At 45.5% G+C, this 21,383-nt stretch overlaps 2 protein-coding genes across 3 annotated transcripts in view; one reads left to right on the plus strand and one right to left on the minus strand.

Moving 5' to 3' along the window:
- The window catches only part of LOC114707835 (insulinoma-associated protein 1-like), a 205,422-nt gene that overhangs the window by 145,968 nt on the left and 38,071 nt on the right, over positions 1–21,383 (minus strand). The window lies entirely within an intron of this gene.
- Rcan2 (regulator of calcineurin 2) overlaps positions 1–21,383 on the plus strand; it is a 227,807-nt gene that overhangs the window by 144,684 nt on the left and 61,740 nt on the right. The window lies entirely within an intron of this gene.

The following is a 21,383-nucleotide window of genomic DNA, read 5'->3' on the forward strand; positions in this document are numbered from 1 at the left end:
CATTGAGGATGTCCTGACAGTGGGACAAAACCCATTCACGGCATGTCACTTAAAATACGCCGTGATGTGGTCCTCAGACTGAACAAACGCGGCGGTCCCACAGCAGTGCCGGTCTCCGGTGCGTAGAAATCTGAAGTCGGAGAGGAGCACTTCGAGTTGCCTTTGTCGGGTGCAGAGGCAGTGAGTCGTTTTCTTCACACAGCTGTCTGTGAAGAAAGTTCAGGCAGAAATCCATCTTTCCATCCCAAAGCTTAGAGTCATACACACACACACACACACACACACACACACACACACACACACACACTAGCCCTCCCCCCTCCCCGTGCAGCAGGGGGACTGTATGGGCAACAGTCCTCTGATTGCAAGGATTCTCTTGGGGATTTTTTTCCCCAACTTGGTTTTCTATTATGAAAAGTTTTCGTGTAAAATGAGAATCTTTCATTCTCACATTCTGCAAAAGACCTAGCCAAGCTTCGTATTTATAAACAGAGAGGTGAGGGAGAGGCGGAAGGGGGGAGAGAAGAAGGGAGACAGTAGCTTGTGGTGAACAGGAAGAAGAAGGCGAGGATTATGCTACAGTCATGGGCCATCAACGTTCTACCCTTAGTGAGTGAAGCCCTGCGTTCTTGGATGCTGTGAGTGCAGGTGACATGCCGGAGCTTCCCAGGTGGAGATTCACATGTCACCAGCCCACACAGGACGGTATCACTCAAGCTTGCAGGTCTGGACACACTTTTGGAATGAATTCAGTCTTCTGGTTGGTTGTTCTTCAAATCTGAAGCATGCACCTCTGTATTTACCAATCCTATTCCAGTGTGAGCTCCACTTTCTACCGCTCGTCATAGGGAGGGTTGAAGAATTCAAATAAGAAGCTCTGGGCTTGCTTGTCGACGTCTCCTGAATGGAGATGTGTGTGAGACACAGTTCTTCCACTCTTCTATGGTGTGAGCACTCTTAGAGGGGCAGCTGTCACTAAAACCCCTCCAGGTTAAGGCTAGAGTCCACTTAAAATCCACTGTGGGTCACTAGCTAAAGTCACCCTAGCACTGCTGGATCAGCATAGAGAGTAAAACTCCACAGCCCTCTCTGTCCTCACTGGTTCTTTATCTATATCCTGTTCCAGAAATCTTACAAGCTACTCTCAACTCTTTGAAGCTCAAAGTGAGGAACATATTTATTAGAGACCTGTAGACACACACACACACACACACACACACACACACACACGCACGCACGCACGCACGCACGCACGCACGCACGCACGCACACACGCACGCACGTGCACATGCACATGTGATCATACACACATGTACACACATACACTGCATGTCTCTATGATAAGGACATAACATAGCCATTCACTCAGCATTTCCTGGAGACTGGGATCGTTCCGTGGAGTTAAAGGGACATGAAGTTCTTAGGACTGGCTGCCTTAGAGGGGTTGAGGTGGCTTCGTGGAGGGACTGGCAGGTTGGTTCCACCCCACACTTGAGTGACTCCATCTGTTTGCCTGCAGCACATTGTCTGTGATGTCCGAGCAGGGAGGGAGATGGTGAAGTGGCTGGCCCAAGCTTTCTCCAGAAACATAGGGTTCGGAGAGATTGACCACACACTCTTTCCACCAACATCAGTGAGCCATGGTGGTTTTGTTTATTGTGAAGAAGTTCCTGATTTTTATGTCTCAGTTTTCTCATCTGCAATGTGGAAACAGTAATTTATCCCATATTGGCTTATCTAAGAGGAATAAAGAGATGTACAAATGTAAAAAAATAAAAAAAACTGAATACAGTCCTCGAGTTGCAGTCAGTGGCCAATAAATGTCAGCTCTCACTATCAACATGGCCATCATTTCCAACATTCTCTGAAGGACAGGGAAGTCTAGTCAACTAGCCAAAGAAATCCAGCTCCAGTATAGTGTGCTGGGATAATTCAGAACTAGAGAGTGTTTTCCCTTCCGTTCTCAGTGTAAAATAAAAACATACATACACCATACACCACCACCACCACCACCACTACACCACCCATCCCTACCACCACCACACTACCACCACCACCACCGCCACCACCACCATCACCATACACCACCACCACCACCACCACCACCACCACCACCACCCACCCCTACCACCACCACACCACCATCACCACCATCTAGAAAACATAGGTTGCCATTTCAGATATGTGGTCATTTAATTGGCAGCAGTGACATCCTTATCAAGGAGAGGTCTGTATTGTTTACTAAAAATAAGGGAAATCAACAGGACCTGTAGAAATTTATGAGATCACTATTATGACTTCTTAGATATTGTCTTAGGAGATTGAAATATAAAATTTCAGGTGTCAAAATGTGCCCAAATATAATAGTCTTAGTTAGGTACCAAAAATAGACAGCTAGTAGAATCAGGGATCCCACTCTTCGAAGCCTTACTACTCCAATGGGACTGGAGAGATGACTCAGTGGTTAGAGTGTACCACTGTGTTCTCCTGAAGTATACCAGTGCCCAGCAACCACAGTGGATTGGATGTTGCCTACATCACAACCTCCTGTAACTAACTCCAACTCCAAGGAATCTGACTCCCTTCTGGATACTCAGGACACCTGTACTCATGTGCATATGCACATACACACACACACAATTAAAAATAAATACAGGCTGGGAGATGGTTTAGTTCCATTCCTAATACCCACATGGAAGCTTACAAATGTCTATAATTCCAGGTCCAAGGGATCCAGCATTCTTCTTTGTCATCCATGGGCACCAGGCACTTACATGGTGCGTAGATACACATGCAGGCAAAGCACTCATGCACATAAAATCATAAAATAATTTTAAAAAAATAAAATAAACCTCAAAAACATATTTGATGTCAATGATAACAGAGGCGTGCATCTAGATCGCTTGACCTCAGGCTTTTTCATATTTTCACAGGTCCCCATTTCTCTGTGTAATCCCTACAGAAAAACTGCCCCATTGCAGAGATGCAGCCAATGCGCACTCTTTACAAGTAGGGTGGCTTCTGTGAGGGCAGTGTAGCCTGTGTACATGGTCTTTCTCATGGTGACTTAGAACGCCACTCCCACCTGGGTTTTAGCCAAATGCAAAGGGGACCATTCAGACACCACTCCCCTAAAGTGTGAGAACCATAGGATGGGGGAAATTGGACCACCGGTGGTCAGCCATATTTGCTCTTCTCTAGAAACCCCATCACTGGTGGTTTGGTAAACTTAGCTGTTTATTTAGCAGCGTGATAACATAGATAAAGATCTAGAAGTTTAAAGTCATCACTAGAAAGAAAACATGATGATGAATTAGTACGCATGTTCGTGGGTGGGAGTTGATTTCCTTGAATATTCTCATATTTCTGAAGTTAGTCATCTCACATCACCAGGAGAGCCAAAACTTTAAAAATAATGATAGGTTAATAATGAAATTGCTGTTCGTTGTCTTCTGGTTCTTAGGCTATATTGAACATCCCTATCCCCTAAAGGGCTTTAAAAAATATTGACGATGCCCAGGCCCTGTGCCCAGAACTTCTAACGTATCTGGTATGAATGGAGCCTGGGCACAGAGCATCATATTAAGCCAGTAGCTTGTCTCTTCTAGTCATGAATTAGTACATCCAGGTCAGCCAAGAGTTGCCTCTGCTTAAATGCTTTCATCTGTATCCTCCAAGCTAAGGCTTAATCTTTGCAATTTTGAACTCCAGGCTGTCAGAAATGCCAAGGCTCGCCCCAAACTGTTTGATCAGTTTACCACATCTGCAGTGTGTCTGCCTCCTCTGGGCTGATGGGAACCACTCCCTAGAGACACCACTAGAAGTTGTGGGTGGGCAGCTTTGGTGGCTCCGTGTGGTCTTCTGCTCTTCCAGGAGACATACAGACCTGGGGGCTTGACCTTCTTGGCAATGGTGGCTTCCCTCACCAAAAAAAGGGGAAGGTGCTTTCTCTCTAGGCTAGTGGGTTTCTGATCCTTCTATAGACATCCACCCCTGCGTCTGTGGACTCTACTGAAGTCGCAAAGCTCCCATTTACTAATGAGAACAGATGAGAAACATGGCAAGTGTCATAGGAAGTATAGAAGTCTTGAAGAACTTTCAGGCCTAGAACATTTATTCATTCATTCAAAAACATCCGTAGGAAAAAAAAAATTGTTATTTCCCAGGGCTTGCTTGCAGAACTAAGGGATGGGCAAGGCATTCCCTGTCTTCAGAGTGCACATTCTCACGTGAGAGGCAGACAGTAAATTAGCACCCTGAGGGATGAACGGCAGAGGGTAAAACAGCTGCCTTGCTTATGTGGTCAGTGGAAACCTCTCTGGTTTTATGTGTCATTAAAAGAGTTTGTTCAGAAAGATCTTGGACATGTATAGCTCTTAGACAAAATCATCCCAGGTAGAAGGAATGGGAGATTTAAAAAATAAAGAGGCCATCCCATTTCATCTGTTGTTTTTACCCAGCCTACCTTTAACCTCTTGCCATTCTTAGGGACCCACGGAAGTGTATGTGGACATGTCTGAGTATATGTTTGTGCACTCCATGTGTGCCGGAGCCCATGGATGTCAGAAGAGGCATCATATCCTTTTGTACTGGAGTTATAAACAGCTGTGAGTCACCATTTTGGTATAGGAGACTGAAGCCAGGAACCCCAGAAGAGCAGCAAATGCTCTTAACTACTGAGCGATATCTCCAGCCCCAGTAATAATTCCTTATACATGATTAAAGTCTGGAAAGCCAATGCCTTTTCTTTTCTTGTTCTGTTTTTATTTGGGACTAACAAGTAAAAATTGTGTATATTTATGTGCAATTGTGATATGCACTTATACTGTATGATGCTTGATCCAGGTTCCTTGGCAGATCCATCCTGTTAAGTAGTAATCCTTTCTTCATGGGCGATATTCAGATTTCAGTCTACCAGACATTTCAAGACATGCAATAGGTTATGTGAAAGAGAGCACTCATACCCCTCTTCTCTAACTATAAGATGGGGCGAATTGACCCCCCTCTCCATGCTCCCCACCAGGCCTCAGGTACTAAACTAATTACTTTTCCACCAAGAGCTCCTGAGCCTTCACAAGATCACATACCTGTTTTTAGATTCCATGCATGTACAAGTTCACTCATGGGATCGTTGTTCTCTGTGTAAGTTACTCTATTTAACAGAATGTCCCCTAAGCACGTCTGTACTGTTACCAACAATCACATTTTAAGGTCACTCCTGAGTCTTACTTTCTCTTCCCAACCCATGCGACCTTGGGTACATCTCTTAACTGTCTAGGTGCTCCGTAATCATGGGGACAAAAAGACTGTTTTGTGCAGTCTGTTTCTTTTCCTATAAGAGTTCGGGTGGCTGACTCACAGTCTGTGTCATGCTGTTGAGTGGGTGATGGAAGAGACCAGCACTCCACAGTCTCCTAAGACAATGCGATCTCTTCGGGGTTTGAACCCCTGGGATTTCAACTGACTTGCATTGTTTGACAAGAGCTGTGGAATGAGAAAGAATGACTCAAATGAGCGTGTGGGTGCAGGGTACCAGAAGCTGCCTCGTGGAGGAACTGGTGGGTGCTTATTAGAGCTGGTGGGGCTTCGGGACTGCTTCTGGAGCTTTTCGCAAGTTCTAGGTGAGGATCTGGGTGTGGCCATTACCTTATGGTTGTTGTTGTTTTCACTCTGGCTCTTTGAGGGGCCTGCCACCCAGCTCCCAAATAAATACACAGAGTCTTATTCTTACTTAAGATGCCTGGCCTTAGCTTGGCTTGTTTCCCTGCCAGCTTTTCTTAAATTGTCCCATCTACCTTTTACATTTCTCTATTTCTGTCTATCTTTCTTTACTTCTTACTCCATGGTTGGCTATGTAGCTATGTGGCTGTGTGGCTGTGTGGCTGTATAGCTGGGTGACTGGCTGGCTGTGTGGCTGTGTGGCTGTGTGGCTGTGTGGCTGGGTGACTGGCTGGCTGGGTGACTGGGTGGATGTGTGGCTGTGTGGCTGGGTGACTGGCTGGGTGGGTGACTGTGTGGCTGGGTGGCTGTGTGGCTGGGTGGCTGGTTGGCTGTGTGGGTCAGTGGCTGTGTAGCTGGGTGGCTGTGTGGATAGGTGGCTGTGTGGCTGTGTGGCTGTGTGGATAGGTGGCTGTGTGCCTATGTGGCTGTGTGGGTAGGTGGCTGTGTGGCTGGGTGGACTGGCACCTTGAGTCCTCCTCCTTCTTTCCCTCCTTGATCTTTCTTTTCTCTTTTCTCCTTCTATTTCTTCTCTCCTCCTGCCAGCCTTGCCTAATACTTTCCCCTGCCTTGCTATTGGCTGTTCAGCTCTTTCTTTGTTTTTGTTTTTTGAGACAGGGTTTCTCTGTATAACCCTGGCTGTCCTGGAACTCACTCTGTAGACCAGACTGACTTTGAACTCAAAAAGATCCTCCTGTCTCTGCTTCTCAAGTGCTGAGATTAAAGGCATGTGCCCCACCACGTGGCTGTTTAGCTCTTTATTAGACCAGTCAGGTGTTTTAGACAGGCAAAGTAACACAGCTTCACAGAGTTAAACAAATACAGCATAAAAGAATGCAACACATCTTTGCATCATTAAATAAATGTTCCACAGCATAAGCAAATGTAACACATCTTTAACTAATATTCTATAACACCTTATGGTTCTGCAAACCACTGTAGCTCTTTGAGGACCATCAAAAGCCATGCATCTACATGGTAACTTAGCTCAGTCTGTACTGTATGCAGCTTAATGGTCAGAAATGGAAAACTCTCTAGAGTTATTCATGGTAATGTTCCAGTAGCCAAAATGTGTAACTGAGCCAAAGTGACATTCTCTATTTGGTGACTGTATTATCAAATGGTATTTTGTTACATATATCTAGACCAACCTTACTTTATGAAAACTAGAGGTGTGTGTGTGTGTGTGTGTGTGTGTGTGTGTGTGTGTGTGTGTGTGTGTAGAGTATCCTGGATATAAGCAAATCAAAATGCTAACAAAACAGGATTTTGCTATGGACTGTGAATAACATGATCGAGAATTGATACCACTTTGAAAATAATTTAAAATGTATGAATAAACAAAATTCAATACCAAGCTTTTCTTTTGCACCCACACAAAGTGACAAATAATGGGAAAATAGTTTTATGCAAATGACAGATGCTCCATGGGAAAGTTATCAGGCAAATTTCTCAGCCAGCTTTCACATTAGAGACAGACAAAGCACACTTTTGTAAACTAATGGCATTGGTAGGCTGAAGAGTCAACTACAAACTTCCTCATCTGTTTCAAGATCTTTTTCCTCACTGTTGGAAACTGAGACACTGACTGTAGTTGCCACCTATAACCCGAGTGTCAGATTTGCCAACAAAGCAAACACACTGTCTTCACTAAAAGTATTCTCTTAGCAAGTCAGTTGTGAAGGAAGGACTCAGAGCATGTCCTTGCTACTCCTTAATGCTTCTACTTAAGACAAGTGATGGTAAATCATAATGGTCTGCCCAGTATTTTCTAGGGAGCCCTGGAATTGATGTGTCAGGAAGAAAATTATTCTTACTTGAAGAATTTATTCTTACTTGATGTGTTTAAGTCAAAAGTTTGATAGATATACCACATACTGTTATTCTATACTGAATAGCCCCGCTTCCCAAGGGTTTATGACAGCTGAAGGCATGGCATCTGTTTGAGATTTTGGTTAAAATATACCTTTTGTGTTTTAAGAATCTTGTTATACATTCATTTTTTTCTTTTTATTTATTCTTCTCTTATGTAATGCATCCTGACCACAGCCTCCCCTCCCTCCACTCCTCCTAGCCTCCCATCACCTCCCCTCTCCCCCAGATCCACTGATCCTCCATTTTCCTTCAGAAAAGAGCAGGCCTCCCAGGGATATCAACCCAAAACTGAATAACAAGTTAAAATAAGACTAGACACAAACCTTCATATCTAGGTTGGATGAGGCAACCCAGTAGGAGGAAAAGGGCCCCAAGAGTAGGCAAAAGAGTTAGAGACAGCCTAAGGTTGGAGGAAGTTTGCTGAGGTTCATTGTGAGCCTGATTCACAGGGTTCACAGTATTCCACTCGTGTTTTCCCATGGTCTTGGTGAGGGATGAACCATGAAAAATGGTAGAATAGAGGTGATGGAGACAGAAATAATGGTATTTAGCTTTGAGGTTAGTGCATTCCAGATTATTTAAAATTTGGCCTTTTCCTAGGAAACTCACCCAGCAAAACAAATCTCAAACTCTCAAGGGAGAAGACTTAGTCTGGGATTTTATTCATGACACAAAATAAGGTCTCTTGGCGTATTATTATAGCCACATCAATAGTCCATCTAATAGAATTGATTTCTTCTTCTATGACTTCACTATATGCCTTTCTGTACTGACTAAGAACATCATCTCAGACCATCTTTTTCTAGAACAGGATACATAAGCAGTGAGCAAAGTTAAGAATAGCAACAATATATCGATCATTTACAATTTGTCAGTCACTCTACAAAGTACTTCTTCATTCATTCACTCATTCATCAAATATGTATTGAGGTTTTCCCGGGGTCAAGTCCTCAGATTGGCTCTGGATAGAGAGCTGAGCAGACCTGTTGGGCATGAGCAGTCTTGCCCTTTGTGCCGCTCAGTGTCCTCCCCTGTCCCCCAAAAGGTGAGTGCCATTTTGACCACTGAAGAGGCTTCCTTTACTGACAAAGGTTATGTGAGAAAGTTCTAGAATTAGACATCCTGGTCAGCCTTCTCTAGTTGGCTATGGGCGGTATGATCTTAGTCAAAGAACCTTACTGCCCTTATAACTCAGTTTCCTCCACTGACAATGGATCAGAACAAGTATGCCTGCATCAGAGGTTCGTGGAAAGAATTAAGACATGAGAGATGTGAAGACGCCATGTGACAGCTGGCAGAGGGAACAGGCAGAGACAATGGTTGAGACCTTGTGTGGACATCCCAACAGGGCAGTGCAGCTATGGTCACACTCTAGACGGAAGAGAAGTTCTCCCCTGCCTGAGGTCATCCTCTTTGACCACGCACACAGCTTCAGGGGGGTCCATGTGGAGTGGTGACGAGAGGAAGTGGACCACCAGAGCCAGTCAGATCCACCGTGATGGTGACCAGTAGGATGACCCTCACAGCCATTAGCGGATTTCTTCTATTGGGTTTTGAGTTTTCTTTCCAAGACACTCTCTCTCTCTCTCTCTCTCTCTCTCTCTCTCTCTCTCTCTCTCTCTCTCTCTCTCGCCTTACATGTCCCTCATCAATCTTTTTTAAAATTAATTAATTTATTTATTTAACATACCAAACACAGTTTCCCCTTCCTCCTCTTCTCTCGTTCCCGCCCCCTCCTTTCTATCCCACTTCTTATCTACTCAGAAAAGGCAAGGCCTCCCATGAGAGTCAGCAAAGCATGGCATATCAAGTTGAGGCAGGACCAAGCTCCTCCCCACTCCTCATCAATTTTCTTGGCTACAGTTGTGAACTCTTTGCAAACAGAATTACAGTCAAGCGCACGTGATAGGGAGGCTGGCATTCTTGTTTGTTTGTTTGTTTGTTTTGTTTTCTCTTCTCTTGGTTGTAATTTTGCTGGTCTTTCCAAGCCTCTATGGGTAAGGCCCCCTCTAATTTGGGGGGTGGGTGTCTGAATAAACAGGAAATGTCCCCAGACAAAAACAGTATGGTGTAAGGAAACTTCCCAAAGAGGAAGCAGCTAGATGGAACTGAAGAGCATCAGGCATAGAACCCTCGCCCTAGCCGAGATGGACCCCAGAGAATCAGTGGCTTCTGTCAGGCCCAAAAGGAAACCCAAGTCCTTGTTGGGGCTCTTAAGGCCCAGAAGACCTTGTCCCAGCTGTCCTGCTGATCCCACCTCCCTCTTATCTCTGTTCTCCATGTTCTCTAATCACAAGCTCCCTGCCCTTGCATCCCACTGAGTAGCTTGTCAAATGTCCACATGCCGTACTCCTCGTTTTCTACAGTGCCAGTGATTTTTTTTTTTTGGTAGTTTGGGACAGGGTTTCTCTGTGTAACAGCCTTGGCTGTCCCAGAACTTGCTTTGTAGACCAGACTGGCCTTGAACTCAACAGAGATCCTTCTGCCTCTGCCTCCCGAGTGCTGGGATAAAAGGCTCCTGCCACCACTGCCCAGCTCGTTGATTCTTTCTGAGGGGGTAGAGTGTGGTCTCAAGTAGCTCAGGCTGGCCTGGAATTTACCACGTAACTGAGAATGACATTGACTTCTAATCCTCTCAAGTACCGAGATAATAGCCATGTGCCACCATGCTCTGTCTATACGGTGCTTGGGATAGAACCCGGGTCTCCTGAATGCCAGCAGGCACTCTACCAACTGTGCCACATCCCCAGCCCCTAGAGCCATTGATTCCTCATTGCCACATCTAAAGTAGCACAGCCCGCTGGGCTCTCTGCACACTTTCCTTGGCTTTGTCTTCAGGACAGTCACAAGGTGGCTTTTGAGTGTGTGTGTGTGTGTGTGTGTGTGTGTGTGTGTGTGTGTGTGTGTGTTATTCACTGCTCAGTTTCCCCACAGGAGTGCAGGGGTCAGGAGGGCTGGTCTCTTCACCTCCCGCTGCTCTGTCCCAAGGGAGTGGAGGTCACAGTGCAAAGGCAGGCCCCCGTTCTCAGGACCTGACTGTACTTACACCACTTTTTGGAAAGAGCTAGGCCGAAACTCCAAACCTGAGCCACATTAATAAGAGAGAACTTTACATGAAAATAACAGAGGTTTTAAGGCAAGATGCCTATTAAGGAAAGGAGAGGTTGAGCCCAGAGCCCATTTATTCAAAAATATCTTTAAACACCTCCTTCAGAGCAGGAATGTTAAAGGCAATTACAGAGTGATCTCATGCCAGTAATGCTAAACTATAATTACAATACTTTCAATATTGACCTTCAGATCTCATTTCTACTTTAAAACTGTGGAGATAGCTGGAAATTAGATTAATTACACAAGCTGAGTTCCATTTCTCTTTTGCTTCATAGGCATTTTGCCCTAAAAATTTTGCTATGTACCACTCTCCTCGAATGCTTACTGACTTCTATCATAAAAATAGTTTTCAATTCTGGAATACTTAAAAATAAAATTTGAACTAAAAGCCCTACTATCCAATGTCCGAATGAATAAGCAGTAAATTCTGAATTATTGATGAGAAAGATAGTGGATAGTCTATTTTATATTCTGTCTTTGAAAGGAGACACTTCGTGTTGTGGTCAGCAAAATGATGCACCATGTAACTAAGTATATCATTAACAGTAGTTAACACTGTACAGCCTCGGAAGACTTGAACTCTCTTTGAAAGGGCACTACCTCGTGGCCACAATTTCATGAGGTTAGGAAGCACCATTTTTTCAACGTGAAGTTTGGTAGAATTTCCAAATTATATAACAAAGGAGAGAGTCAAGTTTGCACATGTTTTAAGTGTGTACGTGTGTGTGCCTGTATGTGAAGGCCAGGGATGACCTTGAGTGTTATCCTCAAAAATGATGTCCACTTCCTTTGAGAAGGTCTCTCATTGCCCAGGAGCTCATGAATAAAGCCAGGGTGTCTTGTCAGCAAGCCACAGAGAACTCCCTGTCTCTGCCTCCTGGCCCTGGGACTGCAATCATGTATAGTATACCATCTTGCATTTGTACATAGGTTCTGGAGATCCACCTCAGATCCTCATTCCTTCAGGGCAAACATGTCACTGATGAAGTGTCCTGGCTTCAGATGCCTCACATTTTGTATTGTGCTTTGTTGCAAAGGTATGATGGAAAGCTGCTTGTTCTTTGGAGACAAAGAGATCTGGTTACACTTATTTATGAATTTTCCTTTATGTAAGAAGGAAATACAAGTTTGGATGCAGGGATAATAATCACTCAGTGGAAGGGATCATGATCAATCCCCTTTTGGGGGCTTTAGGGAGCCATACACTTTAACAATGATGGTGGAGCATGTGATATAAAGTAGGAGTACTTATACAGAGTGATTGAAAAAGGGGCATAGTTTCAACCTCCTAGGCTTGCAGGAGAGTGTAATGGGAACACAGAAACAGGGAGAGGCATTGGTTTGCTCTGGTTCCAGTTTATGGAAGACTGGAAGTGGTTATAAGCTGGTGTTCTGGGAAGAGAGGAAGCATTCCTAAGGGATAATTACTGAGTTACAGCTCTGAAGGTTAAGTCATACTCACCAGGTGAAGGCAGGAGAAAGGATGGTACCCCAGGTGGAGCCTGCACCAGGCAGAAATGCCAGCGAGGGTGATTCTGGGAAGAAGAGACCTGGGCAGACATGAAGTCATACCAAAACTGGGCTTGCATTAGGAAGGAGTTGGAATACACCCTCAACAGCAACTGGACTGGGCTATGGAGGCATTTTTTTTTGGCAGATCAGAGACTTGTCACCTGGCTGAACTGAAAGTTCTTCCTGGTTATGTTGTGACTTGTGGATGCTGCTGCTAAGAGGGGAGCAGAGAACTGGCTGCAGCATCCCAGACAGTGAGAGCCTGTGAAACTCGGCCCCCAAGTCCCAGGAGCCTTGAAGCACGCTGATTGCCTTCTAGTTATTTCTCTGGCTTTCTAATGAGAGAAGAAGTTAAAATAGGAAAGCAATCATCTTGAGAACCTGATTAGGTTCCATTCAATGGGACTTGGGGAAAGGAACTCGTGTTAATGTGATGTGTGTAAGATCATCATGGTTTTCTAGGACCAGGGATCTAAACCCAGGGCTCCAAATCCTGTTCCTTTGTGCTCTGCGGGCAACACAGAGACTCAGAGTCACAGGTGGGTGCTATTTATACAGCTATTCTGCCGTGATGCCCTTTACATTTCTAACAGCTTCAAATGAGAAATACAGTGATGGTCAGTCCTGCATCTAGAATATTCTAGGCTATTCTGGAGGCAGAATGATACAGTTCTTATTTGTTACTTTCTTCAGATGTAAAATTTAGATAGAGGACTGTTGGGGCATACATGCAACCCTCCTACACACACACACACACACACACACACACACACGCACACGCACACGAACACACACACATACACGCACACGCACACATACATATGGAGATCCAATTATTACTACTAGTATTCTTTTGGGATAACACTCTCAAAGCTGACCACATAAAAAGGAAAACTTCAGTTTTATGTCATTTCACTTAACTGTCACAGCATGCCCTAGTCCTTCTGCAGCACAATGGTCCACGCTGAGGACATACAAAATCAAAGTTGAATGAGAGAAGTGGGATGGAGGAGGTAGCAGGGGATGAGACACCCTTCCCCCTGCCCTGGAAGGACAGACTACACACATTTCATGTACCACTTCACCCCATGTTCAACAGGGTAGAGTGTGGCATTTGGACCCACCTGTGTGCAAGACAGACTGAAAACATCACCTTGTTCTGGGTGGCCCTATGCCCAGGTACAAAATCAGGATTGTCTTATACACAGAATACGAGAAAGTGGACGGTAATTTCTGTGCAATTAACAGATGCATCCTTCCAATGAAAGACTTGACAAGCCACGTCCTAGGTCTACATCTGTCTGCTAAATAGAAGGAGCTAATGAGACCTTAAAGCACACATCTCAGGACTCCAACCTGACATTGTTTCAGGGTCGTATAAACTTGGAGTCCCTTAGGGCTTCTTCTCTATCTAGCCTCTTCAGTTGAGTCTTGAATTGAAGCTCAGGCCTTCACAGTTAGAAGACAATGAAGAGCCTGCTTCCCAACATAGCCATCTCCTTTTCAGACTCTAGCCTCCCTTAGGATTCCTCCAGTGATGAGACCCTTATACCATGATCCTTCAGGGTTTTTTCCTGAAGCCCTATGACTACAACCCACTTAGCTCAATTGTGTTGTGCTCTGCAGAGTGAGTCTGTTCCTCTTTGGCTAGAAAAACACTTTTGGTCTCTGATGCCAACTGCTTGGCCCTTACCCCACTCCCTGATCTACTTGCGGTGACTGATAGATGTGACTTTTCTCTGGATTACTTGTTCACAAGTCACCAATCGAGTTCCTGCCGCCCATAACCCAGATCTGGCTGACTTCTGTTTCAAATTATCCTCTGGTTGTTCCTATCTTTCCTCACCTCTTCAGCAGGCCTGAATCTCCACACTCCGACTGATATAGCCTATCACCATCCCGGGGGGGGGGGGTGGCAGGGGCAGGCTCTGTGACACAAGGGAGCTGCCCACATCAGGCAGGCAGTAGGAAAACTGGGATGGAAAGCCAAGATTCCTGGCCTCAATCCTCCCCGCCTCACCCAGCATCCTTGCCTGATGGCCACTGCTGTGGGTCTCTCCATTTGTTTGTTTATTGGACAGTTGCTCTGAGCTGTCATAGGATTTAATAGTGCAATTAATGTTACAATGATGATAACACATGAAGGCCTCTTTCCTCATCCCGCTTGCTTTAAAGTGGCCCATAAAACCATAGGCTGGCCACGCCAGCTGCCAGCCTCTCAGAGAGGATGTTAAAAGATGATCTAAACATGAAAAAAATCACTTGAATCACACATGGCAACATGTTCATTCTCACAACTCACCCCCCTTTTTTCCTTCCCTGTTTTCAACGAGAACACTTATTTTTTCAAATACTTAATCCACTTGTCTATTTTGTCCATTATCTATTTCTTCTCACCAGAATGCAAGCTGTCTAGAAGCAGAAATTTGTTTATGACTGAATCCCCAGGTCAGCATGGAATAGGAACACAGAAAATATGTGCCAAGTAGATGGCTGAATATCAATAATGAAGCAGTTATATCACCATATGAAGATGATTGAATATCAATAATGAAGAGATTCTATCACCACATGAATACAGACATTTATGTCTATTGTCCCCAACCTCTACTGTGACTCCCCGCCTCTTCTCCCCTCGTACATAACTCTAGTGAGTGTCCATGTGGCCACGAAGCCTCAGATCCTCAGGAGTGTGATTCCTGTGAGAGTCTTGGTTGACCTGTAAGACATATCTACCTCTTCCCGGTGCTCACCTACTGTCTTGCATTATCTCTAACACTGTGTTTACTGTAGTGGGTTACAGTAGCCTTCTAACACAAACAGCAAGCTTTTCAAAGTCAAGGATCCTGTCTTCCTCCATCTTTGTTCTCCATCACTAAACACTGTACCTGACAAAGACAAAATAGTTAATAATGATTTATAAAGGTAGGTATGGGGGCACACACCTATAACCCCCAAACTCATGAGGCTGATGCAGAAAAAGCATGCATTCAAAGGCAACTTGAGCTACAAAATAACACTTGTTAGAAAAATTCCACTTCTTGCTGGGCGGTGGTGGCGCACGCCTTTAATCCCAGCACTCGGGAGGCAGAGCCAGGTGGATCATTGTGAGTTCGAAGCCAGCCTGAACTACCGAGTGAGTTCCAGGAAAGGCGCAAAGCTACACAGAGAAACCCTGTCTCGAAAAAAAAAAACCAAAAAAAAAAAAAAAAAGAACTTAGAAAAGAAAAGAAAAATTCCACTTCTATAAATATTTGGAACTACATGAGTAGGCAGGAGCTAGCTCTGAGATCTGAAGGTAAAAGTTCTATGTTCAGGTCACGGTTATGGAGTGTCCATTATATTCCAGACCCATGGTAGACTCTGGCGATACTGAAGAAGTTGGAGGCCCTTCTTGGGGGAATCTTAGTCTCATTAATAAAATACCCCAAAGATGGACTCAAATGGAAGCTTACGGATAATTGTATTACAGTTTAAAAGATAGCCCTTCGGGGAAGGCCAGTTGTAACTCTCAGCAGCTTCTCCGGGGAGGGAATTCAGGAGAAGGAAGAAAGCTATACATACTGCTCACCTGAAGAAGCCATGGAGGTCAGACACGTGGTAGAGAAGCGGCCACATGGTGGGGGGGCGGGGGGGGGGGGCGGGGGCGGGGGCGAGAAAAAGAGTCAGGAAGCTCAGAGTACCAGAAAAAGTGTATTTAAGTTCAGGCCCCCTATGAAGACAAAGAAGAGAAGGAAAAGGATCTGCCTGAGTTGGGACATCATGGCTGCTCGGAGGGACTATGCTGGGGCAGGAATTCTGGGAAGGAAAAGTCTAGTATCTCATTAAAGGAATGATTGCTCCGCTTATTTCCTTAGCATGGCTTAAGGGGAGCCTGCCGTCCTGGGCCGGTCCCTTAGCCAGGTGATTGACCAGGTCCAACTGGAATGTAAGGTCTCCATCCAGATGAGAGATGCTATTCTCTAATATAAAGAAGTTTCATCAAATAAAGCAACAAAATGCTTCCTATTAAGTAAGCATTCTCTAGTGGTAGAGGAGAAATGATAAAGTAATAAAGCCTGCTACTCTACTAGGAGCACCGTGCTTTAGGAAGCAAAAGATGAAGGACAGGAAAGGGGAAAGTGACTCAGGCGGAACTCTTCCCTACAGCGGTGGGCGGGCTCACTGCGAAGATGACACACGAGCAGTCGGAAGCCCTCCAGAAACAGAGCTCTTACGGTGCGCACAGCACCGAGGCCCGAGAACTCAAAAATAGAGCTCTCTAGTGAGAAGACTGGCGCGTCAACCAGAGTGCAGGAAGCGTGAGAGAGCAGCCGAGATAAAATGGGATGCCAGTGGGCTATGTGAACAGAGAGAGCTGACTTTCCAAATGCTATGTAAATGTCACCGTCGCTGTCCTCCCCGTCATCTGGCTGTCCTCAGCCTGCCCTTTCCCAGTGCCTCATTTCCTTCAGAAGTGTCTCTCCCTGCCGCTGGTAGGGTGGTAACCCTGGTGGTGTGTGCATTTGTTCAGGTGAACTGTGAAAGTTCAGCTCTCTGGGGCTATAGGAATGCCGAGGGTTTTATAGAGCAGCCGATGTTCTAGAATGCTCAGTCATGGCCATGGTCACTGTGGACCTGGAGAAGGCTAGGAGGAAGGGATTTGGATGGAATCATCTGTTGACAACATTTACCATTTGGCTTCTTTGATGAGAGCCGGCCACCCTTGAGGCTGCACAGCCTCCTTAGATGTTATCTTTTGTTGACTCACTGCTTACTACTAACCATGTTACCTTCCATGAGCAGAGAGAGAGAGAAAGAGAACATGCATGCACATGTGTGTGCTCTGTTGTGCACACACTCCACAGCATACTGTCTTTACTGCCTCTTGCAGTTTCAGGCTCCTCCCCAACACCTCAGCATTGTGGCCTGAGCACTTACGCTCACCAGGAGCTTGGCCAGCATCCAAAGTAGAAGACTGTAACCAGGGAGGACCATCTGAGAACAGGACAATGCCCCTGTCGTGGGACAGCCAGCTTCTTAGCATATTTCTTGTAGACCAAATTGGTCTAAGTAAGTGTCTTAGCCTAGGAATGTCCTCAAAGTCTGATCCTGGTCTTGGCCCCCTCCTCATCAATAGAGAAATACTTTCAGCCCTGTGCTTAGGAGAGAGCTATATTGATTCTGAAATAAACGAAGAAGGTAGCTGCCTTATGTTAGCTGCTCACACTGAAAGGTGTGAGTTTTCCTTTGAAGCTACAGCAGGGTAGAAATTGACCCACATTGGAAATCTGATGAAGCTACATCAATTAAGCAAAGTCCTATTCATTATCATCTTAGCCCGGACTCCCCAGAGAGCTAAACTAAACGCCAAGGTTAAGTGCAATAGCCACAGTACCGACTGAGAACCAAGAAACAGGGATGGGGGCCTGAGTAGCATGGAGCACAGAGGCCTTACAAGTCTAAAGGCCGCTATGGAGCAGATATTCGCTATTGGAACTGGTTGCTGAATTCCATGGAAAGTGTAAGAAACTTTGTAGGGCACAATGCGGAGCATTCCGTCCAGGGAAAGAAAGGATGAACATTTACCCATTGGCTCCCAGATGCCATGGGAGCTTCTTGAGTGTGAGCATCAAGTGAATCCTAAGGGTATGCCAGCAGAGAAGCTTGGGATGGGAGGAGACAGACATGGAGGAGAAGCCTCCAAGCTGCAAAGTGTGAAAAGTTAATGAGAATGTGCATGGGAGTAGATGGTGCAGCCATGACTGGCCTGATAAGAGAGAGGTTAAGCGACTGTGGAGTGATGTCCTGGCATTATCTAATGAAGCCACTGTAAAGTTCTTACTCTTTATTGTCAGCCCACTTTATTCTAAGAAAGGCATAGGGTTGTTTGTATCCCTACCAATTGCATGACTCTCTTCAGGAGCCCCCATTCCATGCATAGCAGGAAATTATAGTGATTATTCAACGAGGCTTTGAATCCCACCTTCCTCAAAATCCTGAAGATGCTTCCAGTGACAGATTTAAGTGGCTCAGGTGATTTGGTAGTTGGTCTGTCGTTTTCTCTCAACAGAAACTTCCCCTCAAGTTTTAATTGTAGATTCATTTTGTAACTGATGGCGTCAGCAGGGTGCAGTTGAGACAGGGTCTCTGAGCCTCCTTCCTTCACCTCCAAATGCTGGGATTACAGGCATGTTCCACCATGTCCTATATGGTAGCTTGAATGTAATTGGCCCCCATAAGCTTATAGGGAGTGGCACTATTAGGAGGTGTGGCTTTGTTGGAGTAGGTGTGGCCTTGGAGGAAGTACGTCATTGTGGAGGTGGGCTTTGAGGTCTCCTATGCTCAAACTATGCTCAGTATGGCACACAATTCACATCTTGTTGCCTGTGGATCAAGATATAGAAGTCTCAGCTCTTTCTCTAGCACCATGTCTGCCTACATGCTGCCATGTCCCACCATGATGTTAATGGACTGAACCTCTGAACTGTAAGCCACACTAATGAAATGTTTCTCTTTATAAGAGTTGCCGTGGTCATGGCATCTCTTCACAGCAATAGAAACCCTAACCAAAACCCCCTGATTCCTCCCTCCCTACTGTCACTTCCACTTGTATTAGTGTCATCCTGTCGGTTCCTTTCTGCCTCTCTTAGTCTTGTCTCCTGTAGCTGACAGAAAGCTAAGTTCCCAGCATCTCCCAGGTCTGCTAAGTCAGCAGGAAATGACTAGATGTTCTGACCATCCCTAGTTAAAAGAGACAAGGTTTGGAGTAGGTAAAAGATTTCTTAAGTAAGACCAATGTACACTAAACATAATAGGTGGAAAATTGGACTTCAAATAACTCAGGCTCAGTGGGCAAGGGCGATTGCTAGCAAGCCTGGCCGTCTAAGTTCCATCCCCAGATCCCACATGGTGGAAGAAGAGAACCAACTCCCACAAATTTTCCTCTGACCTCTGCACACACACGCGCGCGCGCGTGCTCTCACACACACACACACACACACACACACACACACACACACACACACACACACACAGAGACACTACAAATTGAATAAATGAATAAAAGAAAAAATTAAAAGAATTCCTGTTCATTAAAAGATACCACTCAGAACAAAAAGCAAGGCTTCCCATGAGAGAAGACATTCATGTTTTTACATGTCTGGCAGGAAACATGTTCCCAGAATATTCAGAGGAAATGCAAAATCAAGTAAAAGAAGAACCCAATTAAAAACTGAGCAAAATATGTGAACAGATATTTCATAAATAAAGATATCTAAATGAAAAAGAAGCATTAGTCTTCAGGGAAATGCTAATTAAATTCAGTCTGAGACACCATTACACAGTAAACAGAGAGGCTAAAAGCAAAAAGGCAGCCCATGCCAAGCATTGGCAGGACCCTGGAACAACTGGAACTCTCATACATTACCAACAGGGGGGCAAATTATTACCACTGCTCTGGAAAATCGTTCACAGTGTCTTCCAGAACTAAATATATGTCTACCCTGAGATCCAGGGATTCGAATTTATGAGTGCATATGCCCACCAGAAGACACAGACAAAAATGTTTATAGAAATTGACTCATTACAGCTTGAAAGAGGGTATGTTCTAATGTGCCCACCAGGAGAACAGGTGCCTGAGTTTATGTGTCCTTCCATGGTAGAAGGTTACACTCTCCTGTTATAATGTCAAGTGAAAGAAGGCAGGCTTTAAAACTGCCTGCTTCCCAGGTACACAAATTTTGGGAATAGGCAAAACTAATCTATAGTGAAGCCAGAATAGCGGCTACTCTGAGGGCTGGGGGAGGTGGTTCATGGCTGGCCAGGCAGCTCGGAGCCTCGTAAGGTACTGTGGGTGGTGGTTATGCTGTGGTTAGTTATTCTGTACTCTAACTACCCAGTCGAGCTGAAGTGTTTTGTCTGTGTGTCTTAGATCTCAATAAATTAAGAAGGGTCAAAATTCAGGACAGAAACTTGATGATCCATCACTAGGAAGCAGGTCCAGGATGTCCTGTGAAATGAGAGAAGCAGTGACCCCATAAGGAGATTAGACACAGACCCAGGAACCCAGCCTTCAAAGTTTACCAGTTAGCCAACTAATGCTGGAAAGTAACCAGTTCGGGCCTTGGTTTCCTGATCTACTAAATGGCTGGTTGCTAACGATACCTTGTGTACTTTGGAGGTCCATGACTCTGATGACTTCCTCTCCTCCCAAGGCCCCAATGACGACACATGCCTTGTGTTGGTCCTGCCCTGCTCAATGACACAGGGCCCTTGGAAACAGCGGAAGGAGCTCAGCAGTCGGCAGAGCCAGCTCAGCGGTCTGCCAGGGTTGCCCGGGTTATGCCAGCGCTGCGGTAAAGTGGGAAAGTAGGTTCTGCAGTCCTGGGCCCGCCTCCCCCACTGTAGGTGTGATGGTTCCTGGGCCCTGCTGGCTCATCTCCTGTCCTGCTAGATAAAGCCTGCGCCCAGCAGGACAGTGCAATGGTTAACTAACGCAGTAGGTGTCTGAGAGCCAGACCTAACATTGACCGCCACAGGGGTCTTACAGGGGTCCCATGGGCTCCCCTGAGCCATGGCTGCTAAATAAAGTGGTCACCAGCACATCTGTGAGACGGAATGCATTGAAATGTGTAAAAGCCCGTGGTACCTCTCTCAAAGCTGGTGCTGACTGCTGTTCGGCTACTGTTCTCCGGGCAGCTCATGCCCCTTCACCCACTGCCAGCGCCCTCTGCCTCAGCAGATGCCATAGGTAGTGATGATAAAAAGGAAAAAAAGAAAAGGGAAAGGAAACAAAAAAAGCTGCTTAGTTGCATAAAGTAGCAAGGCAGGAAAGAACCTTAGGAATGATCTTGTCAGACGCCGCTGTGGATTTCGTAAGGTCTGTGAAGGTTTTAAATCATACCAGCTCAAGAGCTAGCTTAGGCAGAAATGGCAGCCTCCTGAGAGAATGCAGGAGTGCGTTCTGCAGCGACAGCAAAATGTGACCGGGCCTGCAGGATGGCAGATCTCGTGCCGCCCTGGTGACTTTGGCAGGCCGGCAGGTAGAACTTCAGTTGGGTGTCACAGTTCATATGACTCAGCTCTGATGTCCCTCGGCGTTGGCCTCCAGGCCATGGTTTGTTGTCTAATACAGTATTCGTGCTTTGCCAGAGTGGAATTCTGGGTTGTCTGCATAAAAACCTGGG

Source organism: Peromyscus leucopus, chromosome 16_21 (assembly GCF_004664715.2).
Source record: "Peromyscus leucopus breed LL Stock chromosome 16_21, UCI_PerLeu_2.1, whole genome shotgun sequence".
Taxonomy (NCBI): domain Eukaryota; kingdom Metazoa; phylum Chordata; class Mammalia; order Rodentia; family Cricetidae; genus Peromyscus; species Peromyscus leucopus.